This window comes from Seriola aureovittata, chromosome 5, assembly GCF_021018895.1.
Source record: "Seriola aureovittata isolate HTS-2021-v1 ecotype China chromosome 5, ASM2101889v1, whole genome shotgun sequence".
Lineage (NCBI taxonomy): Eukaryota > Metazoa > Chordata > Actinopteri > Carangiformes > Carangidae > Seriola > Seriola aureovittata.
Genome location: NC_079368.1, coordinates 6,260,001 through 6,278,038, shown reverse-complemented (window position 1 = coordinate 6,278,038; position 18,038 = coordinate 6,260,001). Strand labels below are relative to the sequence as shown.

General features: G+C 42.9%; 1 protein-coding gene across 6 annotated transcripts in view; it reads left to right on the top strand.

The window, feature by feature from the left end:
* The window catches only part of arvcfb (ARVCF delta catenin family member b), a 222,974-nt gene that overhangs the window by 180,212 nt on the left and 24,724 nt on the right, over positions 1-18,038 (top strand). The gene's annotated exons all lie outside the window — the stretch shown is intronic.

Sequence of the window (18,038 nt, the reverse complement as noted above, 5' to 3'; positions counted from 1 at the left end):
CAGTCGATTGTTGGCAGCTTTTGAGCGCATCCGTTCTGGGTGCCATGTTTTTCTTAAATACTGCAGCAATGCACCGGGGCACAAGTCAATAGGGTTGTGCCGATAGACGATGACCTGAGTGATCGATGATCATCAGAGTGATCGCCAATAGCTTTTGCCTTTGTCAATGTCAAGACGATGTTTTGCTTGTTTCCCCATTAATGCGTTACTTATTATCATTATGCACACACACTCTGACCAACCTACTGTCCTTTAAGCGCTGTTTGGTGTGTGCAGGTGCTGCACTGTGATCTAACAGAGCGGAGGAGATCATAGACAGACGGACAGAACACGTCACTGTGGTTTCTTAACCTGCTTGTTTTTTGCAGTTGTAAATAGAACTTTGGCCCAAACAGGGAAGTGAAGGGACAGTCAACGAGAGAGGGTGGGAACTGAAAGCCAGGTGATTATTGAGAATGCGCTGGTTATTAAATGTAGATGATTAATGCTTTGTTTGAGATGACAGCTTTGTTTAGTTTTAACATGGCCAGTATTTGTCATCCTGTTGTGGCAGTGTTCACTCCAAACAAGTTTTGCGCAGCACGTAGTGTAGCTCATTCTCGCTTCTGATTTGAATTTGTTTTGATTTTGACTTGAATTGCTGATTTTCTGTGTTTAAAATCACTGTGAATTGATTGATTATTAGAAATATTTTAGCTTTAGAAATGTTTTTTTTCCTTTCTTGACAAAAGTTCGATGAGAAGATTTAGCATAAACACTGGAAATGGGAAAAAAAAGCTGTCTTGGATCTGTCCAAACATAACAGACTTTGTCCAACAGCAGCTCTACAACTCTAATGTAAACATTATATCTCCTTTATGTAGAGGTCGGTAGATTTCGTTGCTGCTCTGTTAGCCTGGAATTTGTTTCTACTTGAACAATTGGAGTAAATATTACTCAGCATCACTGAGTTTTATTGCATCACTTAACCAATCTCAGTATACTGTACTATAATGAATGGACTATTGTTTTTACTCGCGATGTTCAGTTGATCAGCCTTTGTAGTCTGGACCACCACCACCACCACCCCACCCCCCCCCCCCCCCCCCCCACCCCCACCCCCCCCATCAGCGCTGCAGCACTTTGCCAGCTTTTAATAGTCTAATTCGCTCAGCTTGTCTGGGCTCGATGAGGCTTTATTCATGCCAAAGAAAACAACCTCCACGTTGTCTTCACTGTTTCATATCGTCGGTCTCTATTTCACTAAAGGTGCCAACTCCTCAACACTCGATCAAATTATGTGGACTAACTGAGTTAAATGCACTCAAAAAACACTGCCATTCCCTCCGTTTAACATTTATTCACTGTCAAAGGACAAATATGGATCCGTTTGACCACTGACTGTAATGAAGTTAAGGGGGCTACGCCATTTTCTCCCTTCATCTTTTTTTCATATGATGAAATTCAGTAAGTTGAGGCTTAATTGACAAATTGTTTCAGAATTACATGAGTTTGGATTTTAATGTGATTCTGTGACATTCCACAAATAATAACTAATGTAATTAATGTTAGCCACTGTCAAACTGTGCTTTTTGAAGCAAGTGTAGCCTGTTCTGATATAAAGTATAAAATAAATTATTTAGGAAGGAAATGGTACATTTATTTTACATGTTATAGTATTTCTAATAAAAAAATAAATAAATGTATTGCATTGTGTTTATTAGTGAACAATATATATTTTGAGCTTTCACAACTTAAGTATTGCAAGTACAAATAATTTGAATATTAAACTTTAAATGTTGCTGCTAATTGATTCAGAATCTAATCAATTTTAGTAAAATTAGTTAAGTTAAATTAGTTTCTATTTTATCCAATACTTAAAATGTTTATTGTTTGGTTGCCTTACATTTTTTAAGCAAAGTCAACTTTTCCAAGTTAACAGTGTGAGCAAGGCTAGCTGTGTCCCTTGTTTACAGTCCTTATGCTATGCTAAATTAGCCACTTAGAGTCCTTTAGAGTCATTTTCCATACAGCCTAGAGAGTATATCAATCCTCTCATCTAACTCTCTGTTAGAAAGTGAACAAATACATGCCCAGAGTGTTGGGCATGTCCCTAAGTGCCTTTGATCAATAATGGAAACAATTGTTAGTTACAGTCCCAATTGGGATATTGATATTTACTGAATCATGATATTGTAAAGTTCCTGGAAATAGAGTTGACAAAATGTTAATTCAATAGATAAATTAACTAGAAAGCGATGTTTGTGTTTGTCTAATTCTGTGATTTTGATTGAAATCAAATCCTATATTCCCATAAAGAAAGCCTGTGTATTGATTTTGGTTAGCCCCCTCAGAGAGTTCAGGCATACACCTCAGTGTAAATTGCATAGAAAAAACTGATCATAGTTAAAAATGTCTATCATCTCGCAGCATACTCTCCCATGTCCTCTCCTGTTTGGGGGTTTGTGTATGAATATAGCATTATATCAGGTGATCAGTGATATGTCAAAGGCAACCTGGCAAACCAAACTCATGCACGGAGGTATGAAGAGTACGACTGTGTCCCAAGACTCTGGAACTGGTTCTGGCAACAGTCTGTGACTAACTGTGTGTGTGTGTGTGTGTGTGTGTTTGCGCACACACTCATGCTCTCTTTTTTGGCACAGCAGTCAGGTAGTAGCAGTCATAAAAGCAAATTAGCATGCAGCATATACAGCAGTGCATCTGAATGGTAATTGAATGTGTATTTGCTTGTGTATGAGTTTGTATGATACCTTCCTCTGTGGAAAGGTGTGTGTGTGTGTGTGTGTGTGTGTGTGTGTGTGTGTGTGTGTGTGTGTGTGTGTGTGCGTGCGTGTGTGTGTGTGTGTCTACTTGTAAATGCTGCATAGTGAGGACCAAACTTAAGTATTTTCCTAAGAGAGTGAGGAGGTCCTCACTGTCTGACACACCTTCAGGATTAGAATTAAGATTAGCGTAGGGGTAAGGGAATGCATTATGTCAATGAGTGTGTGTGTGTGTGTGTGTGTGTGTGTGTGTGTGTGTGTGTGTGTGTGTGTGAGAGAGAGAAAGAGTGCGGTTGACCCTCATGTGGTATTTACACATCAGCACCTTCATCAATATTTAGTGGCAGACTCTCAAAGTCAATACCACTTCCTGTTTGACTGTTAATTAACCACATTAACACAGCAAAGTGGGTTGTCTTTAAGCCAGATCACAATTAATTGCCGTGCTTTTCCAAGTTAAACCGATTTTGCCTTTTTTTGTGAATCACTCCTAAAGTAAAGGGAGGCAGATAAAGCTTCAAGGATGATAATTAATATTTTCCACTCGCTGTGTTTTCATGGGTATAAGCCAAGCTGGCACGCTGACACTGTATTTCTATAGCGGTTACAATTGTGGTGTGATTACGTTACACAATGTGCAAACAACACCCTTCTGAGTTTTGAATCCAGAGAAAGCAATTATTGTTATAGACCTAAATGTCAGGCACAGTTGAAATGTGTGTGTGGGTTCGGGTTGTAGAGAGCACTCTGCGATTTCTCGCTCGCAGACTGACAAATCATATTTGACGTTTATTAGCTCGACACACAGGCGAATAACAACAGTGAGATGCACGGATAATAAGCTTAATCACCGGAGCAAAAACCCACAGTGACTTTTAAAGCACATTCATCATTTTTGCCTTTTCAGGACACATCAGAGTCGTTTGGCCGCTTGTTTGTTTGTCTATGAAGATGTATTTTTGTGTATGCTCAGGCACGTACTCCACCCTGCACTACCGCCACCACATCCCCTGTTCATCTGTGTTTGTAGAGAGAGAGGGAGAGAGAGAAAGAGAGAGAGGGAGAGAGAGAGCGGCTCTCATTCTGTGGCGATGGCTGAGGGAGATACGGGAGATTACATGTGTATCCCGGTCCTGATCTGATGTCAGACAGAGAGAGGTCAACACTGGGACCAGGCAGGACCTGGCAGTGGACAATGATTAGTCGTAATGTTTGTGTGTGGACGTGTGTGTGTGTGTGTGCGTGTGTGCGTGCGTGCGTGCGTGCAGGAGTGTGTGTGAAAAGAAAATGAGAGAGAGAGAGAAGAGGAAGCTGTAAACACAATTGACTCATCATTTATATTTATTGTTATAGAGAACAAACAGGAAACAGATGCTTATTTGTTTTTACATCCAGCAGACACAGAGCTTCATGTTTCTGGCCACCTAAAATCTTTTAAGTTCATTATTCAGTATGAGGGACATGCGTGCCTGTTTAGCTGCTAAATGCTCCAGTATGTTCTACACACAGTTGCTCACTTTGTGTGTTTGCTGTTAAAGTGCTGTGAGGTAGCGTACAGGGGCTTCGTCAGTTTTTGCCTGCCTGCTGTGACTGGAAGGGACGTTGATGTCATTAATGAGAGTGAACCAGAACAGTCGAGCTGCAGGCAGTAAAACCAAAACGATGAGCTGAAAGACACCTGCATGATCCATAGAGCAGAGGAGGTGTGTGTTGTTAATGTGCTTGCACAGCATGTGGAATGTTTTTACATGCATTAATGAATACAATGAGCGAGCGCACCTCGCTGTAGGAGCTAAGTTTTGAATGCAATAACAATAAATACAAGTGAATCACTTAACGGCATCTTTAGTTTGCCAATGAGTAGCAAAACAATCAGCAACTTGCATCACGTTTACATGAATATGAAAAATAAAAACGGGGCTGTAGCCCAGAGATTCCATTATAATGCAGTTAAAAAGACCTTTTGTTATGCCGCCTTTGCTTGTTTAAACTGAACCAAAAGAAGCCAAAGCTCCTCCAGCGTGTGATTTTAAATAGCATGGTGGCAATCTGGAAGCAGAGATGTGACATGTAACACGACAGTGTCGGTGACTGTGGTTCACCAAATGGTTCCTATCGTCTATTATAGTTCCCTAACTTTAACCAAGTAGTTTCAGTTTTAGAGGGAACTGAAAAAAAACTTTTCTATTTGGAGGAATTGTTGGTTTGCACAGTTTGACACCCCACATGTGGGAATTCCAACATCAGAGTCACTTAGGGTCATTAAACAAATATCAATGCTTGCTCTTGTGCACTTACTACAATCTCTGTTGACTATAACTCAATTAAAATCTATTCTGGAGTTTTTTCACCTAGTAAACTAATGTTGTGATTGATTATGTGGCCACTTTGTCCAGAAGTCCAGAGTCACTGGTAGTGCATTATTCATCCTGCCCAGAACAGAGGCAGAGAAAAGAGAGAGGGATGGATGTAACAAAAGTAATTAAGAGGTGTGAAAAGGCGCATTTCATTAAAGAGGCGGTGAGCCCCTGAGATGATGAAACATTTTCCCAGCAGTTAATTGAAACCACAGCTTAAACCTTTGGATCCGAGAAAAGTCAGGTGAGGGGAGGAAGGAGGGGGAGACAGAAGGTATGATGTGCCATTACTCAGTGTGTGTGCAGATCTTTACTAATTTTTCTGAGAGCAGAGGTAAAAAAAATAACAGCCTCAATAAAAACTGAAAATATTGTTTTCTTAGAGCTGAGGTTTCCTCTAGCCTGAGGAGGAGGATGAGAGAATACAGAAACAGTTGTTGGCTATCCTGAGAGAAATATAGTGCCTCACATTAATTAGCCTTTACCCTTTAACCAGCCCCCCCCCCCCATTCATCTGCTCTCTGTTACACTCTCCACCGTATTGCCAGACAGCTGTCGTGTGTTTTACAGTGAGTTCCAGCAGACAACGTGAAGGAGTACAAGTGCTCACATCCAGAGAAAACTTACACCTGAATCGTTTGACCTTGATAGATAACGAAAATGGGCTCTGGTCTTTTATCTAGATGTACTTTATGTACAGAGAGATACTATTTCACCATTATGCTATATGTTGACCCCTGTCTACTATATCATCTTATGTGTGTCATTTTTTGTTGTCACCATTCCACCGATGAAAAAAGAAAAGATGATGGCGAACGAGAAGTCAAAAAACTAAACGGAATAGGACCGTTGCGGCTGAACGTCAGGCATACAAAACAAAACACGCTTCCAGTTTACTATTGTAGTGCGTGCACAGTCTGTGTGTTTGTAATGTGTAACAGTCCAAACTGCACGGACATGGGCAGATGGTGAAAATGAATGTCACACAGGCGCCTTTAGCGACATGGATGCAACAACCATGAATTGGCTGTAACTGTGCAGCCTAACCTGCTGATATTTAGTGGGTATAACGTTTGCCGTGTCTACCGTCTTCAGTTGGCAACAATTAGCGCTGACACACAGTACAGCTGAAATATTATTGAAATATTACACAAATAAACATTTTCCAGTTGATGACGGCACCAGATGAAAAGTCAAGGAATCACCAAAGAGATTACAATTCACACTGAAGGGAATATAAATATTTGTATCAAGTGTCAGGAAAATCAGTAAGAGCCAAAAATGCCATCCTCACAGTGGTGCTCAATAGAATGTCAGCAGGGTTCATCCTTTGGGGATAACGAATGTCTGCTATTGAGATATTTCAGTCAGGACAGAAGTGTTGGACCCACAGACCAACACTGACATCTGTGAAGCTGTTAGCTGTTGTTATATTGAAGTACCAGATGTGAGTTGTACTAAAGAAGGTTCCTTTCTGACTGCAGGAAGTTCATACTGTATCCCTAACCTAGCCTAGCCTTTGTGCAGCATATAGTGATGTTAGTGTGTACTATGTAAACTTTGTCAAGTTGAAAAATCCACATCAGCGAAACCCTGATTACCTTTTACCTTGAGGCTAGCATGCTCCTCACAGGCCATGTTTTTGTATGAAGGAGTAATTGGAAATTTTGTGGGTGAACTTCGTCTCCCATTGAGTTTATTTCCACCGTAATGAATCTTTTCACCACTGCTTGTAGTTTGTAGTGAGGCTGATTGATCATAACTGCACCAGGTAGTGGTAATTAGTCATATTTGATTATAAGGAATCTGACGAAGAAGTAAAGGCCTCAAAAAGCCTCAGTGTTTCCATGAGCATCCCCTCATGCTCTCTTTATTTTTTCTCTTTGTACCTCACTTCCTAATTGTCTTTTTCTCTCGCTCTCAGCCACTCCACTGCTCCCTCCATCCGTGGGAGATTTATTGTGCTCCCTTCTCCTCTCAAAACACACATTGAGCAACTGAAAAAACACCAGCGTTTACCGAGACGACAACTGAGTAACACGTCTCACTGCTTTGTCTTGCAAGCCGAGCATTTAATTTGTGCCGCGGTCTTCGTGTTGACAAACAACAATAGTGCAAGCTGTTACGTATTGCATTGTATAACCCTCTTTGATATCATCCCACTGGAGATCTCTATTTGTAGTATAATGAACACTGACTGTCTTGCTATCGGAGTCATCTCTGTCTCTGATGCATCTGAGCTCTTGAAGTCGGAAAAGTCAGAGCCTCAATTGAATTAAGGAGAACGGAGCTACATTTTCATTGTTTGTCTCTGCTGTTGTCTCTGCACGTGGAGGGGAAATATTTCACTTAAAGGCTCTGTGGCACAAATCTGATTCGTCTCATCCTCCCTGTAATATTGCTGTGGCTTGGAAGCTGCGGCGGCGAGAAAAAGCAATCGTCTTGCCGAAAGGCACGATGAACGTCCTGCCACAGTGAGCAAATATGTTCAAGCAGATCCATTTTTCAAGATAAAGCATCTCTGCGTCATTAACTGCTGCCAAGTCTGCTTCAGCGTAGCACAATTCCAATGGGAGGGAAAGTTCTGGCCTGTTCTGTGTCTACTTTACGCCCCAAAGTTAAAGCAGAATATCATGAATAATTTACTCTGCGTTGCAGCTCCCAAGCAGCACTCTCATGTAGGTGCTCCCCATTCTTATGCCTGTGGAATTTCACACTCAGACAGTGAACGCTGAATCCTGGCCTTGCTGACTTCCTGCTAGCATGCACCCTGTCGACCACACGGGTGAATCACTCCTTCTTTTGTTCAGAATGAACACACCACTCACTCTCTCCGTCCTCCACCTCCTCTTCCTCACTTCCTGCCGTCACATTTCACAGCAAACTGAGACCCCAAAAGATGATGACTAGCCACCGCACGTCCGCACTCAGACACACGCAGATGTCACGTATACAAAGCATGCACACAAACAAAGCACGCGCCTATAAACATGTAACACTTGCACGGACACATGCTCACAGACTTTCACACATACTTTCTCACTCTCAGCTTCTCTGCTATCTTGACACATAGTGTCCACTCCGCACAGGGTTGGATCCAGACTGTCTGGCACCTTATATAGGTCTCCATCTCTTTGTAGCCTCAGTCATTACATTTCCCTTGGCAATGCACCTTCCTTTATGCCAAATATACAGGGTGTCACTTTGCCTCCACAGCTTCTCTATACTGGGTGCTGTCACGTCCAGAGGGAAGTTGATCCTCCTCTAAGAAAAGGAGGCCAGTATATCACGAGGTGTGACGAGTGACTAATTGATTTCACAGTTCAGCTCCATTTCAGCAATAACCTTCAAATGGTAGAGATGAAGCTAAATGGGGTTCAAACGAGCAGAAATCTAAAAAAGATTTCAGGAGATGTCCCAGTTAAATAAAAGATACATAAAATAAACAAAAACCTAGAACCAAAACATCAGATAGGAATTTCTACCCAAACTGTGTATATTAAACAGAAATGAGTCAAATTTCTTCCTATAGCTTTAAAGCAACAGCAGGCAAAGCCACGTTTCGACCAAAAAGTACCTGGAACTTTAAGTTCCTCAAAAGGTTCCTGGTTCCTGGGGAAAGTTCCTGTGGTGGAAACGAGGCTAAAGTTGTGATTTTGACACTTGCAATGCAACTTGAGGGCCTCCATGTGTCTGTTAGCTAGCTAGCTAAACTGTATCATTCTGTTTCTGACACATCTTAGCAGCTGTCACACTGCTTCAGATGCCACCACCCTCTGAGTCGACCCAGCTTTGGGGCGCCTCAATTAATTTGGGGACATACAGTAGCACAGCAATGATGTAGATATATGCATTTATCTGTCACCCCTCACCCCTCCCTCTCTCGTTCCCTCACCTGAGATCAAAACTGAATCCCACTCTGCCACACCAGCTGCTGGCAGTGCCACCATTCACCGAGCCTGCTAACCTGATACTCCTCACATGCCGATCACTTTCTCTGCTCTGTTGTTGATAGTAAAACTAAGCACAACACAGTGGCTTGCAGTTGACATTTATCTACTGGAGCCCCCACCCCTTCAACTCCCCACCCTCCTCTCACCGGCAGTGATGAAAGGTGAGGAGGAGTAAAAAAAATAATAAAAATAAATGAATGGAGCGAAGGTTTATTTAAGTGAAGCCACCTTGTGTTTTGTTGGAAACACAGAGGTTTGCATAATAATGCTATTCCTAGGAGGTCTCGTGGAAAGCGACGACTCTATGCATCATTAGTGGGATGAAGTCCTCCCAGATTAGTATGTGTGTTCGTGTGCGTTGATGCATGGCAGCATTTATCCACCTGTGTTTGGCAAAGGATAGTGGGGCGTCTCTAATTCCCAGCACTTCCCCTGTGACTGGGCATAAACTTAACAGCACATCCACCCACTCTGCCCCAGCAGTGATCAACTGTTTCTCAAGTTCTTTAAACTTCCCTGACTCCCAAATATCTCAGTGCCCCTGATCAGTGTTTCTCCTCCTACAAGGCTCTGTGGGACGCGAAAAAACTGCTGGGAATCCACATTAGCCGGCAACATCAGGCTCTTCAGATGATTAACCATGTCATTCGCCTCCCCCATCTCCCCAAACCTGAGCAGTTGGAGCAAAGTGATAATTATGAGACAAGAATGAGTCCAGGGGAGTAGGAGGAAGCGCAGTGAGATTTACTTGCCAATTGGAGCCTTTGTTTGGCCCCGTTCGAGGCACAAGAGCACTGCTTCCTGTTTCTGCGAGAGATGCTTTAATCTAATTAAAATCAGATTAACGACACACTGACTGGCATCAGTGAAGCTACAACAGATACTTAGTGAGGGGAAAAAAACGCCCCCCTCCAGAATTCGCCACTGTCCTCTTACTGCTAAACAGTAAATGAAATATTGGTTGTAAACAGTCTAGACTGTTGTAAACAGGAGTGCCCTGAATGCACCCAGAGGACTGCTGTCCTTGTATACAATTGAAGGGGAGGGTCACATGGAGCAGAGAAGAGCTGAGCTCTGGCAGGAGTCCAGTCAAACTGTCCTTCCTCTGAGGTTTTACTCTGAGCATGAACTCAAGCAGAGTTACTCTGTATATTATCCCTTAGATTACATTTTTGGGATTTAACTGACACTTTTACCTTAAGATACATAAAATGTGTGCACTCCTTGCAAGCAAGTAAGCAGAAGAGTGGAAAGGCCAAGGTCTCAGTGCAATATCACACAATATTCCTCCGACAATACGAGAGCGATGAAAGAGATGAATAGAAGGAGAAATATAAACAGTCTAAGGAGAAAGATGCAAGAGTCTGTTTATATAAGAGAGCGAAAGGAGTGAGTGGGAAGAGGGCAACATGAAACACTTTTTGGTGGAGAGTTTTTCAGCATCCACAGCAGCCTCTGTTTGACTGGTCTATAATCACAAGTATTTTGGATTTTAATGTGCGTTTGATTTGTTGATGGGTTCGTTTAAGCTGGCAGGGGGCAACTTGCGTCATCCTCACTGCCTTTCATTTGACTCTTAAAAGTACAGACACATACACAAATCCTTATTTATACAGCTGTCCACAAACACAGTCTCACCGTCACACACAAAGAAGCTCTTTTGTGCGCACAAACACTCTTTCAGACTTTCTCTATCTCACACACACATGTACACATAAAGGACAATGCTCTGTGCCCTTGAGCATGAGGGTGGTATTATGTGGCTATTAGAGGAGGTGCTGTTTGTCAGGCTGTTACAGAGAGAGAGAATATTACCTGGGAAAATTGACCACAGCCGTGTGTGTGTGTGTTTGTTTGTATACGTGGAGAAAAGCATAGACTGCCATCCTCCAAGGCGAGAGTTAATCCAGAGTATCCATCACACTTCAGCGTGCCATTTTCACGAAGGGGGAGGGCTGGTGCGGCCGGAGGAAGTATTAAATGAGAGATGGGCGCTGACACCGACACAGATACAGGAGATCCCTCCACCGTCAAACACCATCACAGCCGTCATCCTGCATTCCAGATGTAGCATCTTGCCGGAGACAGCGGGGTGCACTTGTTGAGAGGCTACTGGTCGGGTTGTGGTGCACCAGCTGGGCGGAGTTCAGGTTTTTACAGCCAAAAACAAAAACCAGGAGCCATTTACATTTCCTCATGTTTTATCTTGTTTTATTGGAGTTCCCAGCATCTAAATCAGAACTCAGCATCCCCCGACCTCTTCCTTAATTCGTCACACAAGAGGCATACATGTATTTTACCGTCGCTGCTGGATTACAGAAGTTATTGCCTCACATTCTACTGATGCTAATGAATCAAAAACAGAACAAGCAGAGCAACTTCAAGGTCATGCACACCCACACAGGTGTTTTCCGTTAGCTGGGTGGAGCTACGGGGGGATTGCTTGAGATCTCAGTGCAATAAGAGGGTTTCTCTGCCCCAACAGGTTCAACAAAAGAGTGGCAGTAAAGCCAGAGAAATGTCAATCAGTCCGTACCCTGAATGGGGAAAAAAAAACACCTGTGTGGGTGTGTGTGTGCAGAACAACGTCTGTGTAGAGGCTTTAAATTCTGTAGACACAACAGAGGTGAAAGCTTTTAGGCTAATTAAATACACAAAACAACTGAACCAAGAGGACCATCGGAGACAAAACAAAGAAATAACCATGACAACAATACCCCACTGTGACACACAGCCACACACTCATAGACATGGATGTGATACGCAGTCCATTAAGGCATTGCACATTATTCACAGCCAGCTTTACATTACACACAGCATATGCAGTCGTCTGGTTTGGCAGCTCATCAGTTCATCAGACAATAGACCATTCTCTCTCCGTATGTGCATCACACATGCACCCCAGTTCTTACTCATTTTGAAACAATAGGTCCTTAATATTAGAAAGAGGTAGACAACATCAAGCTTCATATTTCCAGCCAGTAGATGTCAGTTTTGCCGGTTGAAATGACAACGGTCTAATAAAGATACTGTAAGCTCCATGAGTTGGTTGAAAACACTGTCTCAGACTGAACTCTTCTTGTTTCTAGCTGTATTTTTCTAAATGGGTCTTAAATATGCACATTACCACTACACACAGTACATGATAAAGAGCTGAAAGACTAAAGGCTAAAGCTGATGATCCATGTAGAAGGCATGGAAATAAATAAATAGCATTGTTCTTGTATTGCAGTTAGCAGTGGTATTAGTATGATAAGTAGCATTATGTATGACAAGGTAAAGGTTATTTCATTCTAACATAAACCTATTTGGCTGCTTGGCTTATGTAATTGTTCATATTTTCAAACTGCGTGTTTTCACCTTCAAGAAAAAAAAGGCTTTTAGGATTAAGTCAAACTGGGAGCGCTGTCTTGGCTAATGGATCATTGTGGGTTTCTGGGGTGTACTTCCCCTCATCTAACCCCCAGCCCCAACCAACCCCTGCATGTGTCAACGCCAATCCTTATTATATTACACGCTCGTGCACACTGCTGTGTCTGCTGTGCCTTGTTATTGCTGCTGCGCTTTGATGGCACGATATACGATGACCACAGGCAGCTAATATGTTTTATTATTTGCTTGATGAGACAAATCATCAGGTAGCTGCAATATTGACGACTGGTATCAGCAACTTGAACCCCAACATTCAAGAACAGATACTAGTCCCAATTGTGTAGTGTGTGTGTGTGTGTTTGCGTGTGCATGTGTGCGCTTTAAACTTATTACGTTCGATCATTCAGACTGCAGGCCCGGGCCCCAATCACCCCGCACCTCCTCTTACCCGACTTCTGCTTCAGTCTAAGGCCTTTATCTTCAGTCTTCGTTCCAGTCACTGCCCTATCTCTCCCCACACACTCAGACACACACACACACACACACACACACACACCAGCAGGCCGTAGGATTATCTAGGCTTATTCCCAAAGGCTGGACACCCAGGCTCCAAAACCCCTCCTCAAACTACCCAGTATAGCATTTATCTTGTGCTGCAGTGCATCAGTTTTTCTTAAGGTAAATTGTAGTTGGCTTTTTTTTTTCCCCTTGTGTTACAGTCTTGTTGCCCTGACATGATCCATGCATCTCTGTGGACTGTTTACCGGACAGCTGTCCTATCCACCATACAACATTTATAAATCCAGTTACAATTTCCTTTTTCTGTCTCTCAATCCTCCCTCCATTACTGCTACTTTTTCCATCCCTCACTCTCTCACCCACTGTGACATGCTTTCCCTTCCCCCCATCACCTGCTTTCCTTTCCCCCTCCGTCACTCTCGTTTTATCCTCCTATCTTCCTCTTCATTCTCCTCCCCTCTTGCAGCCTCTCTTAGCCCTGTTTTTTTTTCCCTTTTTTAGGCCCAACCGGCTGTGGTCTAGCGTTACATCCCGTTTACAGCAGATCCACAACAGTTTTCAGCTATTTTTGTTTTTTTCAAAAAAGCACCTAATGACAATCGTAGCCACTTTTTAAACAAACCAAGCTGCTTTCCGTAGAAAAGAGAGGCAGAGCAGCAGTTTGTTACAGCCTCCGTTGTGCTCTGTGTGAGAGACAAAATAAGAAAGACATTCTGTCGCTTCTAACTTTCCCTCTGAGTGTTCATTTCACAAGAAAATATAGCTGAAATCACAGCACAGTCTTTGTCTTTAATTTATGTGTTTGGTGATTTTTTCATATGATGTCATGGTTATAAAATCAGGATTTTAACAGCAGCAGAGCAGCAGCCTGGAAATGGCTTAGAGGTGACTGCTGGTAACATGTACTCTTAATGGGCCACGTTTCATTCACTAATATACAAGGTTTTGACACAGTGTTCTTGCCTCTACTCCCCCTCCCTCAGCTTATGCCCATATCTCTCTATCTCCTCTCCTCTCCCTCTCCTCTTCCTCCCTGTGAAATCCCTGTCAGATGTGGAGAGGTGTAGCATTTTGGGAATTGACTGTAAGTTGGAATTTGTGGTGCACGACACTACACTGACAACTTAAGCTTGTTTTTCAGCCTTTCAGTCTCAGGTGAGCAACTAAAACTGCCAAACAGGAAATAGGAAACATTGTCCACCGCCCCCCACAGCTTCTCTCTGTGGGCTCCCCTCCTCTCTCACTCTCCCTCTCTCTCGCTCTCTCTCTCTGGATATATCTTTCTCTCTCTCTTTCTCTCTCTACATACGTCTTCCCCTCCATCTCTTCCTCTCTGCCAGCCTCTTTCTGTTGCCTGAGTTTCTAGCTTCGTTTGTGTCTGGATTAGTACGTGACTTGCCTGGATAAGGAAGGCAGGTACTCAGGGTGAAGCTGAAACACACTCCACTCTCACACACACACACACACACACACAGTCATATACACTAACATGCTCAAAAGCAGGTACATGCGCCTCTCCATTCCTAAGCACTTGAGCATCTGAGGGAGCTGTTGATGCTTACACGGAGCACAAGCAGGGCTTGGCCTCTAATTGCAGCCTGCAGGCTAGCATTTCGTCCAGTTGCTGTTGAATTATGGGATTTGTAGATAAGGATAAAAAAGGTCTCCATTTACATACATTACCACCTATACGACCAAGTTGAAGTGTAACATAAAGTGCAGATTGAGAAGCAGTTTGTTCCCTTTCCCTGTTGTGCTGTTGCTGGCCCAACTGTCTCACATGAACATCGAATGAGCAGATTTGTTAGAGGTGATGGAGAGCAGGTTTCCATGGCAACCCCTAGCACTACCATCGTGTACTCTTTCATCTTTAAATATTGTCTACATCAATAGACAGAGCAGTTTTGGCGTGTCTGTTGCATTTTGTGTTTTTGGTGGAGATATGGGAGACAGAGGAGAAAAGATAGTGGGAGAAAACAAGGAAAGAGAGATGAAAGAGAGAGAAACCGAGAAAGAAAAGAAATGTTCACAGCAGAGCAGCGTGCTTCTCTGTATCTGTTCTCCATCTGCAGCCAAATGAATAGCATAGTCCAGACATGTATCTGTGATGTGTGTGTGTGTTTGTGTTAAGCATGTAGGATGCAGAGCAGCCTGGTCCAGCGGCTTCATAGCTGAGTGTGTAAACTGTGTGTAAACCAGTAGGATGGAGATTGTAAAGCTGCATTCACATCATTTGGGATGGAAGGTAGCAATGGGAATGATTCCCATGTTTATGATTTGCAACAGCCCATTCATATTAGACAATAGTTACAGGTTTGTGTGTAGTTGACTGTGTGTAGTCCTATACACAGAATTACACAGAATTACATCAAACTCCCCCTTTCTCTGTCTCATGTTTTTTGTTTTTTTTTCTCCCTCTGTCTTTTTCAGCGAGTTGGTTAAATGATGTTTAAATGTGGGTTTCAAATGAGGGATAATACCAAGTTTTACTTCCCATGAAATGTGTAATGGATGAGGAAACACCCAGCATGAAGTGGTGGGTGGTTCTTAGTTATTTGTTGGTGGTTCTTAGTGATTTTCTTGTTTTTTCAGGTGTTGTTAGTGGTTACATAATTAACACTAGCACCAAACTCTTTAGTTAAGACTCACTGTTGCTGTCTTTACCCACAGTTTGAGGTGTATGGTTATATTGTCTGGTTAGTTAAATATAATCCACACCTTCCAGCCAATCAGAAATGAGAATTCTTAGTGACCATGGTAGAAATTATTTGCATCTCTGAAAGGCAGTTCACCAGGCCCCGAGGTGGTACTGTGATTCTACCTGTTTTAGTCTTACTTTGAACTGTTCAAACCCCAAACCCATGTTAGCAACATCAGTAAAACAGAAAGAGAAACAAACAGGCAGTAACACTACCTGGCCAACAAGTTACCTGCTAACAAAACACTATTAATAGCTACTAATAATGTGCTCGGTTACAGTCCTGGATTCAAATGCTGTCACATACGTCGGTATCCATTTATTGTTCATTTTGTCATTATTGCCAACTGATAGTACCATGCTTTATGACCTGCAGCTTTTACTTGTGCTAAACATGGAGGTAGCGGCACCTGCGTACAGCATAGACAGAGTCCTGTGTGGCTGCATGCACAGACCGGCGGTCTGACAACTATGTATAAACATAAGGCGATATTAACTTTGAAGGCCACTTGTGGAATAGTTATGAAACTATTCGAATAGTTATGAAAAGCTTTTTCAAAATTCACACAATATGAAAAGTGACATTTCGTGTCAATATGTTTTTCATCCAAGGGGAAATAATATCTCCAGGTTCTAATATAAACTAACACCTTCACCTCAGGCCCTGGAACACTATTACATTAGCAGGAGGAACATTGGAAACAAACAACCAGAGCATTACCTCTGCTGATCCTCTGAGAGGCTGGATAGCTGCGAGGCACATTCTTCAGCGAGCCACATAAAACCCAATACAACTGTGGCTGAAGACTGAGAGACCCACTGGCTCTGTGTTTCCGTCCAAAGTTCAGGGGTTGACGGAGCTTTTCCTCTGGACTTTGTTAAAGGAGTGCCTGGACATTCTAGACAATTTGGTGTCAGTTTCTCTGCGTGTTTTTGCTACCGGTGTTGATTTGTCCTCTCTGGACTAAAAGCACACAGCAGGACTTTGCTGGCTTGTCAGCACAAGAAAGAGGAAGCATTCTCCTGTCACTGTAGGAGCAGCTTGCTGAAAAGTGCTCTATTGTGCTAAATGGTAGGAAACAAGCTTTCACGGAGCAGACTTTTGGTAGTGCCGGAGCAGGACCCCTGTCGTGAAATGGCAAAGATGGAAGGAGGGAGGGACAGAAGCGCCTGTGCTGCATATTGGCCTTGTGCCGTCTGTGGTATCTTTCCCTTTGCTTCACTCTGTCTCTTGCACCTTCTCCCTCTCGCCTCTCTGCAACCACCACATCACACCAGGACATCTCTGTGGCCCAAAGCTGATGGGTATGCTGTCCAAGAGATGGGCCTGTTGCCACCTTCTGCTTCCCTTTGTCAACATCCAAAAAAGCTAAGGCCAAACCACCATGTGGGTATGCTAATGTGTGCTGCCCCTGGGGCTGCACATAGAGATGCCAATCTGCGGCAGGGGCCAACCGGGTACGAGAGGAGAAAATGAAGCTTTGACTCCTGGATCCTGTCAGTCTGACGGGGTGAGCGGGGGGTGAGCAGCCTTTGCAGCCTGGCAGTGAACTCTTGTTTTGGCTCCGCTCAGCTCCAAACCCTATCGGGAGGTTTGTGGAGAGAAAGGGAATGCAAGCCTCCATCACATGTTCTCCCTCCAGTTTAGGATGAAGACACTTGCATGTTTTAAATCAATTAATGCAGACGTGGGTCAGACTGGATTTGCAAAAGAGTGTTTGTTTTCGGCCTAACCTGTGTGGAGGAGCAGATTTTCACAGCGGTTTGCCACAACAGAAATTACACCAGGAAGAGCAGCGGAAAGGGAATTTGAAAGTCGATTAAGTTTACTTTTCTGACACTGATTACATTCACACCTGACATTAAGGTGCATCTCCAGCATACAAACAGAATTCAGATGCCTCATTCCCTGGCTGATACTCAGATTTCAGTACATGTCGCCTCCTCTAGCAGCACTTAGACCTCAGAAGAATACTGTCAGTCATTCTTAACAAGTATATTACTACCTAAAGTGTTTTATTTACATGCATTACTAGGTCCTTCAGCAAGAGTTTATACATATTTTTTTGTTTGTTTCTCTAAAAGAAAGGAAACACTGCAGTAGAAATAAAAAAAAAAGGGTCATGTCCTGATCAATTTGCAGCCATTTTACTGACAAGTTGACAAATAAAGTCTTCATTTACTCTTTGGCCTTCTTATATATGTAGATTGAAAAAAAAATGTAACCCAATGAGCTGCTCCAGAGTGAACTGTATATATTGACTCTGTCTGTAAACTGCATCCATCTAGTGCTGCATAAAAAAAAACAGCAACAGAAAAACTAAACAAAAAACATTATCTGCAAACACTATATGACCCAGACTGAGGCAGAACT